The 15,513-nt window shown below is 36.2% G+C and overlaps 1 protein-coding gene across 2 annotated transcripts in view; it reads right to left on the bottom strand.

Annotated features, from left to right (window-relative positions):
- The window catches only part of GPR174 (G protein-coupled receptor 174), a 31,137-nt gene extending 20,405 nt beyond the window's left edge, over positions 1 to 10,732 (bottom strand). The window contains exons 1-2 of one of the 2 annotated variants that reach the window (XM_032757223.2): positions 10,672 to 10,732; positions 10,125 to 10,229 (exon numbers count right to left, since the gene is read on the bottom strand). The gene's annotated coding sequence lies outside the window, so the exon portion shown is untranslated. Of the gene's footprint in view, positions 1 to 4,041; positions 4,302 to 10,124; positions 10,230 to 10,671 lie in introns of those variants that run through there. The other variant, XM_032757224.2, reaches the window with a different exon arrangement.
- Between the last annotated feature and the right edge of the window lie 4,781 nt (positions 10,733 to 15,513).

The raw sequence follows: 15,513 nt of genomic DNA, 5'->3' as shown, positions 1-15,513 counted from the left end.
TTAAACACCCAGTAAAGTAATTTTAAAATTATTTTTTGTCCTTGAGAGAGGGTAAAAAAGTGGGAGAAACAGACCAAGTAGAAGATGAGTAACCAAAAGGCAGGTCCAGAGGCCGAAGAATCCAAAGCAGCTTATCATGGGGACTAGGAAAGAAAACCTAGGCAGTAAGTTACAAAGTGACAAAGTTATATTCCTTGCTGGTAGTTTGTTGTTTGTGAAAACAGAACCAGAACAGCACCACTTTAGTGTGTCAGATATGTGAGATCAAAATAGAGTAATAGTCTGCAGGGACAGAGTTTAGTGACTGAGCAGGGTCACAGATTAATCATAAATACTAGACAAATGTAGCTGGCTAGAAGCAGATTTTATTGAAATAGTGAATATTCTTAGGCACTGTTTAATTTTTAATCATTTAATTTGTTATACTTTATGGACAGGAGTCAGGTGAGATATCAAAGAATGGATTTTGCTTTAGAGAGTCACTTCATTATTTTTTTTCCAGGATAGCCATATACTTTAAACTTATTCTGCTTTACTTGAAAGCTTTTTCAACTCCCAAGACAAGTCATTTAGGCTGAGAGAAACAGGATGTATGGAAAAGAGCACTAATCAGAGACATATGACACCTACCTTTTAGTCTTGGCCTCATCACTAATTAGTGGTGTGACCTTGGGAATGTCCCTTCTATCTCTTGACCTCGGTATTTCGTCTGCGGAATGAGGGAGCTACTAGATTATCCCTGAGGTTACTTTGTGCTCTTACAGTCTAAGTTTAGTAGAAAGTTTGAGTAGACAGATAGGCCCAATTGTTGATAAATATTGGGGAAGATACAAAGAATCCCTGTGTTCTTCCTCCCCAGTGCATTATCCTTCAGGCCTAACTGAATCCTCACACCACAACTTTAGCTGCCTGGGCTCCATATCCAATCCAAGACCCATAGTCCTAAGCAGACTTTTCTAGTTGGCACAGATTTGTTCCTCTCACAGACTACTCCCCATCAAAATATCCCTTATAGCCAGTGTTTCTACTTTTATGCTTAAAACTACTGCGATGTGATAAGTGGATTTAAGCTAATGCATTAATGAGAGAGAACTAGAAAATAGTATCCAGGACATTCACAGGGAGTGTGCAGGGATTTTCCTAGCAGCCTTTCTTAAATAAAAACATGGGTACCATTGCAGATCTAGATGAAAAGGATCACAGTAGTATGAAAGGAGAGTAGGGGAGAGGTTATAGTCAGCTTGAGTTCCTCAGCCTACGTATGGAGTAATTCAACAAGTTCAGTCAGCACATATTTAATGAGCACCTTGGGTAGCATGATTAGTTCATGATAAGTTCAATGGTGATGTAGATAATGATTAATGAGCCTTATAATATTTTCTCATTTTCTGGAAGAACTGATTCAGCATTTTAAATAAAAATTAGACTTTATTAATCTTGATTAAACCTTCGCTAATTTTGTATCAATCGCTATGAATGCTCTGCTTTTTACAAACAAGGTAACTGAGGCCCAAAGAAAGTAAGACTCATCCTGAGTTATATAACAAGTTAATGGCACAATCAGAACTAGAACCTAAGTTTTAATTCAAAAGGCCTTTGTTCATTTCCTCACATCACACTTCCTCCCTACTACACATTCTATACTATGTGTGTAGCTATTTCTCTTTCCTTCATATGGTCAGACTATCTAAATGTAAGCTTTATGTTGTTAAAGACTGTCAATTTTTTACATCAAATACCAGTGTACAAATCACCAGAAACAAGTATCCCTTTGTTTTTTTCTACAATGGTATAGAAACCAATATTCTTAACTGTATGCAGAAGAAACCACAACCTATTCCTGTCCGTTCCCCATCTCTCTCTCTAACTCTACTTTACCCCATGCAGAAACACAGATATTCTCTTTACATTGAGTTCATTCATTTCTGCTGGCATTCAAGACTGGAAGAAAGTGACTAAAATAAGACAAATGTTCTTTTTACTCTTTGGCCCATTTCCTGCTGCTCCAGTTTGCTAAACTATCAAGCTAGGACAAAAGAATGGAGTGATGAGATGAAAAATACCTTGCTGTAAATCAAATCATCATGCTAGATATCACAGAAGATAACAAGAAATGAGACATAGCCCTTGCCCTGGAAAATCTAGCAGAAGTGACACAACAGAATAAAAGAGAGATGTGTAAAATCAGTTGCTAAATTGGGCAGGTCAAACGCTATGCTTTGTAGAAAGCTGCCGTATATTTAGAGTAGAAACATACACCAGACCTTAAAGTGGTTGGACTATTCCATACAGCATTTCTGAAAACAGCTATTCACTGATCCATAAAAGTTATGCCTCTCTTTCTCATTGATTCAGCTGCAAGCTTTAGAACTATTTTGCTCCTTGTAAGCACTTCAATCTGCAAGCTTAACCAGGCATAATGCTGACATGTGCAAAGGGAAATTTGTCTGTCTGGTGAAAGGCAAGTACAACTCAATGTTCCCAGTGTGATTTCAATCCAGTAGCACAAGGTATTTTGCAAATTGTACAGAGGAGCTCTGGTAAAAGAAATACAAAGTACCTGTTCAGTATCTGCATGTGATCCATACCCTTGAGAGAGAAGTGCCCTCAATTATACCATTTTCACAGATAGAGAAACTGAAAAATGAGGGAGCTCAGTACCTTGTTCAGGTTTATACCTCTAGTCAGCCCCAAAGGCTGTGATTGGTGCCTGCTGAAAGCATAATTTAGAAGAGAGTGTAGAAATTGATGTCCCAAGGTTCTTCCTCTTTTTCCTCTTGGATAGGGAGCACAGACAGAGGAGGCGAGTGTGTAGAGAGCAAAAGAATGTGGTGGGAAATAATTGGCATTATCAGGAGACAGACAAGCCTAAAACTTTGTTACTGTGTTTTTGTTCTTTTAACTCAAGATTCTATAACTCACTGGATCAGATGGTTACCACACTGAGCTCCTAAACTTAAGCATGCGATTAGATTCCAGTTAATTCTCTCTGTAATGTAGCCACAGAGTATGCTCTGAAACAAGAACAGGCATCCTATAACTCCAAGTCCTTGATCCTAAGGAAAAAGCTTACTCACAAATATAAAAATGGCTCTATCCTCTTTTCTGATGGTTGATGTGTAAACTTGATTTGCATATGAAGGATTTCATATTTTCCCCCAAATTCGAATTCCTTATAGCCAATATAGAATGCGCTAGGAAGCCAGCAAACAAGTAAACACGGAAATTAATCTATTGCTACAGACCTGTTTGGGAGAGCCTCTGTGTACAATTTTTTGAGCCCTTTCCTTTTGCTGATATTAACTTGCATCTAAAACCACACGTTGTGCTCTAATCTCTAACAGAGGCTCATATCTGGAGTTCAGAACCTTTGCTCTTAAACCTTAGCATGCCATAAATTAGATTATGTAGAATAAAGCAAAAATTCTAATCTGATTTTCTTTTTACATTATGTCAGTTTAAGTGTAGATGAATGGTGATTCTGTTTAAGGAAAAAAGTTCCATAAAGTCAGACACCTTCTTCCTGAATCTCTTTTGTATAATCAGAATTAATATGTGCTAGCTTATCCTCCTCAAGTAAATAAGCTCTAAGAGGGCAGGGGTTATATCCTGTAGAAACAGTAAACACATCATAAAGAATGGTTGAAGATAAATAAAACATTTAATTTTTGCTTCTTACAATTCTCAATTTTATTCATTTTATTCCCTATTGCCCGCCTCCTTTTCCTTGTTCACCTAGCCTAAATCCAATAAAAGGACAGCCTGTTTCGAAATGGGTACATCTTGATTTCTTCTATTACCAACTCTCTTGATTCTCAAGTGGAAAGGGACAAGATAGTGAGTTATAGCTTCATCGTATGGAGACAGCAAAACATAAAGAAAGAGCTTTGACAATCAACAGAACTGGATTTGAAACTCAACCAAGATAGATATGTTTATTGCATAGATTATGGTGGTGGTTTCCCAGGTATATATTTATCTCCAAACTCGCCAAGTTATATATATATTAAATATACACATCTTTTTGTATGCTAATCATACCTCAGTAAAGTGGTGTTGAAAAAAACAGTTGTATATCACTGGGCAAGTTAAGTAATTTCTTGAACATTAGTTTCTTAATCTGTAAAATGGAGAAAATAAATGTAGTTGTTGTCAAAATGATGTAAGGCATCTTGCCTAATGCTTAGTATATCGTTAAGTGTACAATTTTAAAAATATATATTACTTTTGATGATAGAACACTAAAAATAAAAGAGCCAGTAGTAGATAAGCTCAAAAAACCTGCTAAATCTTAGATTCTGAGTAGCTGCTTAGATAGTTTATTGCTTTTTCTAGCGTTATTACTAAAAATATACTTGATTTAGAATACAGTATAAACTCTACAGGGAAAAAAAATCCATAGCAAGGATAGTCTGAATCTGATGCTGACCCTTAGTTCATGGTGAGACTTTGGACCTGCTTTGAAACTCATGTAAGGAGCTGTGGGAAGGCTCTGGGAACTCCTAAATGTACGTCCAAAATCCGAAATCATATTAGAAAACTATTATTTTCCCTTTGCTAAAGAAACTAGACTGAACTCCCAGAGATGTGGGAATAGAAAAAGGCCAAAGGCTCAGAATTCCCCGTGAAGAAAATAAAGTCATTATGCTTACGAGTGAGACTGAGCAAATAAAACCTAATTTTCCTTCTAAAATAAATTATTACAATCTAAATATAATTACTCACTCAGGAAAGGGTTATATGAAATTAAATTTTTTATTTTGAAAACAAATGTTTACATATGAAACCAAATCAATTCTATCTTTTTAATTAATGTACTGAAATTTTGCAGAAAAATATAAAGAACTGATCACCACTTCTTAGAAGTATTTCATATTATTTGACCCAATATGAAAAGTGGGTTAATGCATGCAAATGTTAAATAGATTAAATTTAAAATTTTCAAAGCAACATCATACAGTCTTTAGAGGGTCTATATTTGGGTGATTCACTATTGATTTTCATTTCTATTGTGTGTCCAAAATTTTTCCAATGAGTGTCCAGGTGTGTCACTAAATGAAAATTATGAAGAGAAGATTGCATCTCTATGTATTGTATTCAAGAAGCCCACACAACAGAGGGTTCACAGCATTTGAGGAGGGGCCATCCTGATTAACCACCATGCCCATATTCTTCAGATATTGATTTAGCCTATAGTTTTACTCTGGCCATTCATGTTTGGCCCAAGTCCCAGTCAAGGAATAACTTATAACCTGGGGCGATCAATTTTTCTCTATGGGACTATGTCACAGATATTTTCAAATGTAATGATTCCCAGAGATCAGTTAGTTGTAAAATTTCTGAGTAAATCTTTCCCGGGAAAGACCCAAACAGACACAAAGATAGTATTTCTTAATGAAAAATTCTTAAAACTGTAACTTAGAACTAAATCAGTCATTAACAAGTAATTATACATCAAATATAATCCAGGTTATAGTCTCTATTCTGAAAAACAGCCCTTTTCTCTCTGCAGGTTACAGAATGTCCTCATAGTGTTTGCTTAACCAAATTTCATGGCAAAAAAGAAAAAAACTGAGGGAAGTTTAATCTATTCTCCATGATCAAAAGAGCCTTTCAGCAAGATGTCAGAGCAAAACTGGGTATCCCCAAACCCAATATATGATCACTCACTCAAGATAACTTGGGTCGCAAATCTGCCTTCCCTAAATAATCTGGATGGATTATCTAGACCAGCCACTTTACAGTCTAGTCTGTTATAGTCATACTCTGCTTCAGCTAGGTAGAATTCTCTTTTTAACCCTAATAAACTTTTAGAAGTCATAGCATTTCAGAGAGAAAGGTATTACTGTACCAGATGTCTTGATATGCACTGTGACTTTTGATACAAAACTATTTCTATGGTCAGTAGTTCTTCCTCAGAGAGGCTAATGCTAGGTCAAGTTACTGAACTTTCCTTTGTTAAATTGAGTTAGTTTTATGAAGTATTACAAAATCAGTACTACCTAGTTTTAACCCTAACTTTCTTAGAAGAGGGAGAAGTCAATAGATACATTTATAATTATAAGGTATAAAAATAAAGGGGAGAAAAAGGTAAAAATAATAACAGATCCCAATAAAAACTGGACCAAAGAATACAGAAGCAGAATGCTATTGTCATAAGGATGTGGGGAAAAAAGTCAAAGAAATATGTCTTTAGAAAATTAAATGAGTAAGTCCTTCAGTATGAAAATTAATAGGGGCCATAAAACTATAGATTAAAATAAAATGTAAATTTAAAAAAATAGACTCTGTGGGCTCTTTCATCTCATATATATTTTTCTCATAATATTTAATTGTAAAAACATATGTGAGAAATAATAAATCAGTCCATCTTCTACATGTTATTCATTTTTCAGCACACCATTAGTTTTAAAGAAGTAACTTATAGGTCATCAGTATTACCTAAAATAGATTAAATACTTTGAACAGTAAAGGATTTCATCACTGTCATCCTACACTTAAGTTGTAAGAATTATTTTATCATACAGAAATATGTCACTGGGGCTGAGTGCAGGGGCTCACACCTGTAATCCTAGCACTTTGGGAGGCCAAGATTGTGAGATTCCTCAAGGCCAAGGGTTCCAGACGAGTCAAAACCCTGTCTCCACAAAAAAAGTACAAAAATTAGCCTTTCGTGGTGGTCCATGGCTATAGTCCCAGCTCCTTGGGAGGCTGAGGTAGCAGAGTCATTTGAGCTCTAGGGGATCAAGTCTGCAGTGAGCTGTGATCATGCCACTACATTTCAGCCAAGGTAACAGGGTGAGACCCTGTCTCAAAAAATAGTCATTGATTTATAAGAAATATCTGGTAACATGTGATTAGCTTATAAGAAATACTGAATCTCATCTGCCAAGTAAAGCTGAAAAAAGTTTTAGCTAAATAATAATAATATTAAAGCCTTTCATCATTGCTGAGAATGTAGAGAAAACTTTATTTTCTGCCCTAAGTAGTGTGACATTTTGTAAAAGCTTTTTGAAGAAACAAATATTATGTCTGGAAGTAGGAAAGGAGTTGATGGGCACTTTTGACCTGGTGAGATATTTGCATATATTTTAGTTTCCAGTGAGATAGTATTTATGCTATCCAAGACACAACTGAGTCTGAATTGGCAACCCTGGCTCCCACGGTGGGCACAAGTCATGCTTCTGCATGACCCACATAACTGAACCTGATAATGGTTAAATTTTAGTTTCCTCACTAGATAACTAAATTTAGTGAACTTCTTGACCCATAACCAAGTTTCCAGAGTCTATACGGACTTGATTTTGGCTAATATCTTGCATATCTGATTATTTGTCAGGAGCTCTGTCTGCATCTTGATCTCTGGTTGCTGCTAATGCAGCTGTTGCTGCAAAGGAAAATGATGCCTCTGGAGCACACTCTTTATCTTTCAAAGGCTATACCAGAAGAACCCACTTTAATTTTCAGATCTCAGATAGCACTTAGTTATATGACAAACATTAGCAATATTCAAGCCATTAATTACTGTATTCCTTTTCAGGATTCACATACTATCACTTACTGTATATATTTATCTTCCTCACACTCTCACCTTAGTTGGTCAACCGCATATGTCTGTTTCTGTCAGACAAGATACCCTAAAATCTTCACTCCTTTCTCAAATCTGGAATCTCCTAGACCTCAGGACCTCCTGCATACTCTCTCTTGTCTAATGAATTGGCTGTATTGTTGCTCTGACACTCAATACAGCACATACACTTCCAGTATATGGCCAGGTCTTTGTTAATCTTGTATTACAGCATCTAGTATCAATTTGCACTTTGGGTTGTTTTTTTTTTTTTCTATGAGCACAGTAGGAAAAACTCTTTCTTATTCTTGGAAGGAAACAGTGGTAAAGCCCAACAACTCAAGGTCTGTTACAATATTAAGGCCTTTGGGAGAAACCTGAAGTGTGCCTGTTACTGAGAGATTCTTGAATGCTCTCAAAATGAAATCTTTCAATGTTTCCCAATGAATAATGCATGTCTCTTAATCCACAAACCTTGATAGTCAGCAAGGAGAAATGAACAGAACACTGGACAAGGTATGAAGAGACCTGGATTCTACCTTTGTCTCTGTCACAAACAGACAGAGATACTTGACCCAGTCACTTCACCTCTATGAGTCTCATTTTTTCCAACTGCACAATGTACACTATGAACCTACTTTGCTTCCCAAAGCATAAAAGTCTCAGATGTTTGCCATTACTCTGAAAGTGACAAGAGCTGAATCTGTTTCTGACAATGTCTTATTCTCTGACTAGGGATCTAGAGACTGATTCTTGAGACTTATAGCATAAAAAGAAGGTTTTGGGTGGGGAGTCACTTTAATGGGCAAGGGAAGAGGCACCTTCTGTGCCCTGCTTTTATCAGGATTGGGTGGAGATCAGGAAAAGGAGTTTACTTCCCTTTTTGGTTCTGGGTAGCTGATTGGTGCCAAAAGTATCTATGAGCGGAATGCAGAAGGTGTGTTTCTTTGTCCTCTTCCTTTCAGTTACCTAGTACAAAGGGGCATAATGAAGTGCATTCATTCCTAGGGGTCTTCACGTGAAATTCAGTGAGATATCGGGAGCAGTCTATGACTCACTTTGTGTTTATTCATCTTTACATTATTCAGCATCATATTAATCTGGCCCCAACAAAATAGGTACACTAGGTGGTTCCTGTCTCACACAAATATTATTACAAATATATAGCAAAGCAGAGCAGTACATGTGTTCACAAGCGCAAAGCACATTATCTGCAATTAAAAGTATATCCTTCTTGGACACAAACTTCTTGGTATATCCAAATGTTTGCCAGTGTGACTGGTATAATCTTGCCCTCGGTGGAAGAACTTTAATCCTCTCTATAAGTTTAATGTTTTTGTGTTTATATCTGATATTTACAGAAGCTAAAGGAAAAACAAAATACTCTTTGCTGAATGATCCAAAGGTCTCTAAAGCATATAGTTCTGCTTATTGAATAATATTATAACTTTTTCTTTTATGAAAAATTTTGAGCAGTATAAAATAAAGTCCGTGTACATTACTGTTGACCGGAGAGGAAGGAGCAGGAAAGTTATTTGAGATTTAATCCTGGGTCATGTTGTACCACATCTCTCCTCATTTCTATCTCTCTCTCACATAGGAATTCGTGACTTTTTTCTTTTAGTCTCTGAATGCAGCTCCTAGCAGTTACACACAATTTATAGTATCATCATACGGTTTAAAGTCAAAAGGCACTGTCCTAAACATTTTCTCTTGGAGCACAAAAAAGAGACAGCATGCAAACAAGGAAATAATTTCACTTACATTTTGTCAAAATAAGTCAATTTTGAGTATCTAGAAATGTAAATTAAATTCAAAATCATTTTAACCATTGTTGATTTTTTAATGTGCTGATTACTTACTATCGTAGATAGAGCTTATCTATGAAAAACAGAGCAACTGTGCCTGTTATCTTATTTCCTCTTTCTCTCATTATAAACAAGTTTTCTTAAATGTGTTTGAAAACAGAATCTTTATATCTATCATTAATTACAACAATTAACTTTTACAGTGAAAATAAGTAAGTTACACAAGCTGATAGGAACATGCATTTATATTAGCTAAGGTCCTGAAATATTGTCTCTCTCATTTTTCAAATAATTGTTCATTTTGAGAAGGACACAAAGTTAACCAGTTTAATTACGCAGCAGATAAAAATAGCACCCCCAAAGAGTTTTAGCAAAGAGTAGATAAAAATTGTCCTGCACTTTTACGTAAGCAACTCTACTTAATACAAAATAGGTTAAATTGCAAATGTTCACAGGACTGTTTTATTCAATATCAACTGAGCTAAACACATTATTAAAAATCTCTCCATGTCAAACTTATATTTTCCCAAGTTTAAAGTTGCCTCCCTCCTCTGGCAGCCCATCATACAATTATTTTTGTTTGTTCAAATACCAACGAAATGACATTTAAGGATGGTCCAAGTTCATTATATCCATAACCATGCTTAGACTTGACAAGTTGTACAGTTCCTTGTGTGGAGTCCAGTTCTAGATATTAAGGGGAAAATGCACAGATGAGAGCTAATTATGCATAAATAATTAGAACCTACCATTTCAGTTTCTTTCTGTTTTCTTCAGAGATCTCCAAAGAATTCATGTGATGGCCACTCCAACAAGGATGCTACTGATCTGTGCATCAATTTAGGCTCCCTGTTCTGAAAATAACCAATCCAATTCTCCTTCACTAGCAAAAGGAGAAAAAGAAAGAAAGACAGAGAGAGAGAGAGAGAAAGAAGAAAGAAAGAAAGGAAGGAAGAAAGAAAAAAGAAAGAAAGAGACAGAGAAAGAAAGAAGAGAAAGAAAGAAAGAAAGAAAGAAAGAAAGAAAGAAAGAAAGAAAGAAAGATGGAAAGAAAGAAAGAGAGAAAGAAAGAGAGAAAGAAACAGAAAGAAAGAGAAAGAAAGAAAAGGAAAGGAGAGGAAGGAAGGAAGGAAGGAAGGAAGGAAGGAAGGAAGGAAGGAAAATGAATGAATACGGGAGAGAAGGAGGGAGGGAAGAAAATAAATAAAAGTAAAAATAATACAAAATAAAAGAAAACCAAAAGAAAAATTATGAAAGCAAAAGGAAAAAAAATTAAAATTATCAGGAATATCTAACCACTATCATGTTGAAAAGCATAGTAGTAGGATGTCAGAGTGAAATATGCAAGCCACTCTCTGTGTACACTGAACATTTCCGTTTTCCAGGGGGCAGCCAGCATGCTCTCTTGCTTTCATTCTCTCCACCCCCGCCCACCCCCGTTAATGATGCAGGGCTACACTACAGGCTGCATGTAGAGCCTGCAAAGCTTCACACTCAGGAAAAGAAATTCTCCTTTCTATTTCGAGGGCCACAGTGCATTGTCTTCTGTGGTTGCACTTAGCTTTGAGCTCATGATAACACACAGCCTATTTGCCTATGGAGTCCTTTGCTGAAGCTAGGAGCCCTCGAGTTGCTTGCATAGATAGTGGGCCACCACAATCTTTGGGTGATCTTTTCTCACAGCCTCTCACTTGCATTCAGTTATCAAAGTGAACATTCTCAAGAATGTTCCCTAGAAAGCTGCCAGTAGAAGAGGTGAAGGTGAGCATGATCTCTGCCTAGGGCATTCTTGAATACACAAACTTCTAAAATTCTGACATTGAATTAAATACCCCACTTCTTAAGAGGAATCTGGAGCTATAATCCACCTTCCACTTCCTGTCCACCCACTTCCCATTGCCCTCAGGGTCCCTGTTACCAAGAAGTGCAGGTAAACCCCCATTTCTTCTCAGTGGTTAGGCAGGATCCAATGAAAAGAGATTGGCTTTCTGCAGCCCAGACCCATTGCCACAGGCTCTTGAAGATGGTGTTCCAAGGAGTCCCAGAGTTCCAGACCCCTGAGACCAGTGCCACACTGTATTAGGCACCTAACACCCCCCTCCCCACTCCCAAAGGTAGATGAACAGGAAGCAACTGGAGGTAATACCCATGACTTGGGTAATATCTCTAGATCAGAGTAAAGGGAATTTTCACATAAGCCATGGAAGAAAGAAACATGTTATTGCAGGTCCAGTCTCATGCCAGGCCATACCTGTGTGGTATATTATAGGGAATACCTGGAGGGCTCTCCACCTCAAAATATCACCTCCACTTTGCCTGAAACACCAGTCCTCTAGAGGCAAGAATTTCTTTCTTAATGAAGTCTTGATTTTAAAATTCTCATTCTCCTAGAAATATACTTATTCGAAAACCTTGGTGTGAATGAGTTTAGAACTGTAAAGGTAGGAGTACATGTTGAGAACAGGATATAAAGGAAAACTGAAGAGATCCAAGGATAGGAAAACAACTGCCAAAAGCAAAATAACAATTTCGTCATAGGCTAGCTTTAGTGAGAATTGTCTTGAGCAACTGGAGAAAAATATAAGGAGAAAAAGGTTTTTTTCTTTTGTTTTGTTTTTGACAGATTCTTGCTCTTTCACCCAAGCTGAGGTACAGTGGTCCGATCTTGGCTCACTGCAACCTCTGCCTCTTAGGTTCAAGCAATTCTTATCCCTCAGCCATCTGAGTAGCTTGAGATTACAGGCATGTGCCACTACTGCCTGCTAATTTTTGTATTTTTAGTAGAGATGGGTTTTCACCATGTTGGCCAGGCTGGTGTTGAACTCCTGGCCTCAAGTGATCCACCTGCCTCAGCCTCCCAAAGTGCTGGGATTACAAGCATGAGCCACCGAGCCCAGCCAAAGAGTAAATTAATCTAAATGTGTATTGGGCCAGACATGTTTACAACAGGCAGAAATATATTGCCCTGTTGTCTTCCGATTCTCTGTTTCGGGGTCTGGCAGATGATGTGGGTAATACTATGTTTGTTTGTTTACAGAAATATTTTTTTGACTTGCCTTAGTGTGTCTAGAGTTTATTGTGATGTACTCTTTCCTCACACAGCTTTAGCTCCATTCAGCAAACATATGTTGAATAACTCTTAAGTGTAGAGCAGTGGATCAAATTCAACTGGGGAGGTGAGAATAAAGGACAGGGTGGCAGAGGGCTGATGGCAAAGGAAAGGATGCCATGTCCCAGAAACTCTTTAGAATCCAATTAAGTAGATTATATATATATATATGTAATGCAATTGTCCCAAATATAAGACAACATGAATATAATAAGGGCCTAAGTCATATCTAGTGCTGTAAGATTTCAGAGAAGTCAAGGATCTCAGAGAGCTAGAGTAATGGGTACAGTTTTATTGTAGAAGTCAGGCAAGTCTTCCAGGAGAAGAAGGGTTTGGGCTTGGCCTATTAAGAATCACAAGATTTTAGTAAGTAAAGAACAGAAATATTATTTGTATTTCTTAAAACCCATAGCTCTTGCCACGTTTTACTGGCTCACCTCTTGGTATCCTCATTTTCCTCCTGATTGCTTCCACCAAATAAGCTTTGGAAGCAGCAATGTCTTTCTCTTTTTGTGAAACACACATCTTTTGAATTTTCAGCCTCAGAGCTCACAGGAGCCAAATTTCATGTGTTTTGAAATAAAACACCCAGTGGTGAAATTCCCTGAGTGATACTGCTCTTATCTTTTCTATTTAGGTCAAGAAGCTTGAGCCTGACTAGAACCAAAGGAAGTAATCCTATAGGAACTTCTGATCTTTCACTCCAAGTTGGTTCAATTATAGCATATCAGAGCTGAAGGGGATATGAGTGATGTTATAGTCTAAGCTCTCATTTTAAAGATGAAGAAAGTAAGAAAGAAGGAAACCAGTTCAAGTCTCACAGTTAATTAATGATAAAGTTGGGATCTGAAACAGGGTTTTTAGACTCTTAAGAGAATGTTTTTACCAAAATCTTTTCCATCTGGCCAATGTCTCATGGCATCTATGAAACAGTGATTTATTTGTAGTTACATTATCTGTGGCAAGGGTTTTTCTTTAGTTACAGAGGCAAGGTCAAATATTAAATGGACTCAACTATACTTCATGGCTCTGCATATATATATATGAAGCTTATTTGGTGGAAGCAATCAGGAGGAAAATGAGGATACCCAGAGGTGTATATATATATATATATATATATATACCTTCATACACATATATATATATATGTGTATGAAGGAGACATTTTGACTCATTTAGATCTTCTTAAAAGATCTAGAAAAAGAAAAAGGTTAAGCCTTCTTAAATTAAGAATAGAGACCCAAATAATTATTTTATTCTTTCCCTATAGAGCAACTCCAAAATATAAAATATATTAAAGTGGAAGCAAAGTAAAAGTTTCAGCTCTTAATATTGGTTTGAGGAGATAATTTCCTTTATAATCAATGTTTCATTATTATTTAATGTTTACCTTGTGATTCTAAAATTACTAGGTCTCAAGTTGGCTTCTTCGTTATACTGTAAATAAAAGATTACATGGTACAGTATAGATTATGATTAATGTAGTTTTTTAAAACATTCATACCACCAGGCCTACAATTTTAAATCCAAGGGATCCTCCCATTCCAAGAATTTTTAATATTTTTAATAGTTATGATTTAATCATGACTAAAATTTATTTAGCATTCTATAATATGCAATGTGCTTTATGTCTGGCCTTGCAGTTGCATAGAATTAACTAATCAACATCAATAAAATATAAGAGTGCTACAATTAAAGGATTAAAAAACATTTTAAAAATCAGTTATTCAAATTATTTTGGGGTGGGAGTTATGAGTTAAAGTACTAATTATATTCATTCCTTGTTTAAGTAAAAATACTTTTTTGTGAATGACAAAGGTATTTTATGGCCTGAGAGTTGGCAATGTGCCAGGCATTGTGTTTGATATTAATGTGTTTTACAATCATTATTTTATTTACTCATCAAAACAACTCCATACTTTAAGCTTAATTCTGACCCCATTTTATAGTTGAAAAAACAGGCTCAGAGATGTTAAGTAACTTTCCCCAAATTAAACAACTTTGATAGTCAAAAAAAAAAAAAATGCTCAGTATGTATTTGGAGTTGTGAAATGAAGGAGATTTCAAGCCAAAGAATGTCACTGCCGATTCTCAGGTTATAGTGATACCTTTGGTAAAGTACAATACTGCAACTGAATTTTTTTAATCATCATTTTTTAAAAATCAGAAAATAAAGGAAGAATTTGTTAATATAGATTCAGCGAATTCACAGGGCTAAGAGAAAAATCCCCAGGCTTGGGATGATGGGGTTATGGCAGCATTAGAGAGATCGTATATTTCTCAGTACCCTAATTTCAAGCAGTTACAGGGTTGACCACCGGGTAAACTCCTTCCTACCTTGCCAGAGTTTTCAGTTCAATCTGCTACTGGTATGTTTTGTTTTTCCTTAGGGGATAGTCTCCGAATTGATTACAGAATATGATGGGAAATATAATTTATTTTGCAGAAATATAATGAGTCTAGGAACAAAGTGAAGGGGAATGAGTCGGAAGTGGTTTCTGTACCAGATAAAAGCTCCAGTGTCCAAATGCAAAATGCCACTTTTCTCAAGATCATGATTGTTTGCAAAACCAATGTATTAAACTTTAACTTGCTAATTTAATTTCTATTTTTATGCATAAGATAAAGGCAGGAATAAATGGTTCAAAATACAGTGCCTGAAATAAAAATTAATGATGTGATTGCATGTTAGGGCAAGTTTGAAGCCTGAAAGGAACCTAATTTATTATTGGAAAAATGTCCAGAATATATTATACTAAAAATTATAGTTTAGGTGCAAATGAACACTGGATTTTCCAATCAAAAGTAATACTCAGGGGAATAGAGCAAAGGAGTGTTGTTTGGATCTACATACTAAGACAAGAATCCAAGCCAGGAGTGGTTTTATTTTTATTGATTTTAAGTCCTTACAATTAGCAATAAGCAGAACTTGGTGATAGGAGATTCAGCTGGGGCCCACAAAAAGTCACTTTATACAGCCTGCATTCCTGTATGCACATGTGGACAAGGCCCTACAGAGAAAGAAACAC

Source organism: Hylobates moloch, unplaced genomic scaffold, assembly GCF_009828535.3.
Source record: "Hylobates moloch isolate HMO894 unplaced genomic scaffold, HMol_V3 SCAFFOLD_7, whole genome shotgun sequence".
Classification (NCBI taxonomy): domain Eukaryota; kingdom Metazoa; phylum Chordata; class Mammalia; order Primates; family Hylobatidae; genus Hylobates; species Hylobates moloch.
The sequence above is the reverse complement of the archived record's forward strand: the minus strand, read 5'-3'. Positions and strand labels throughout refer to the sequence as shown.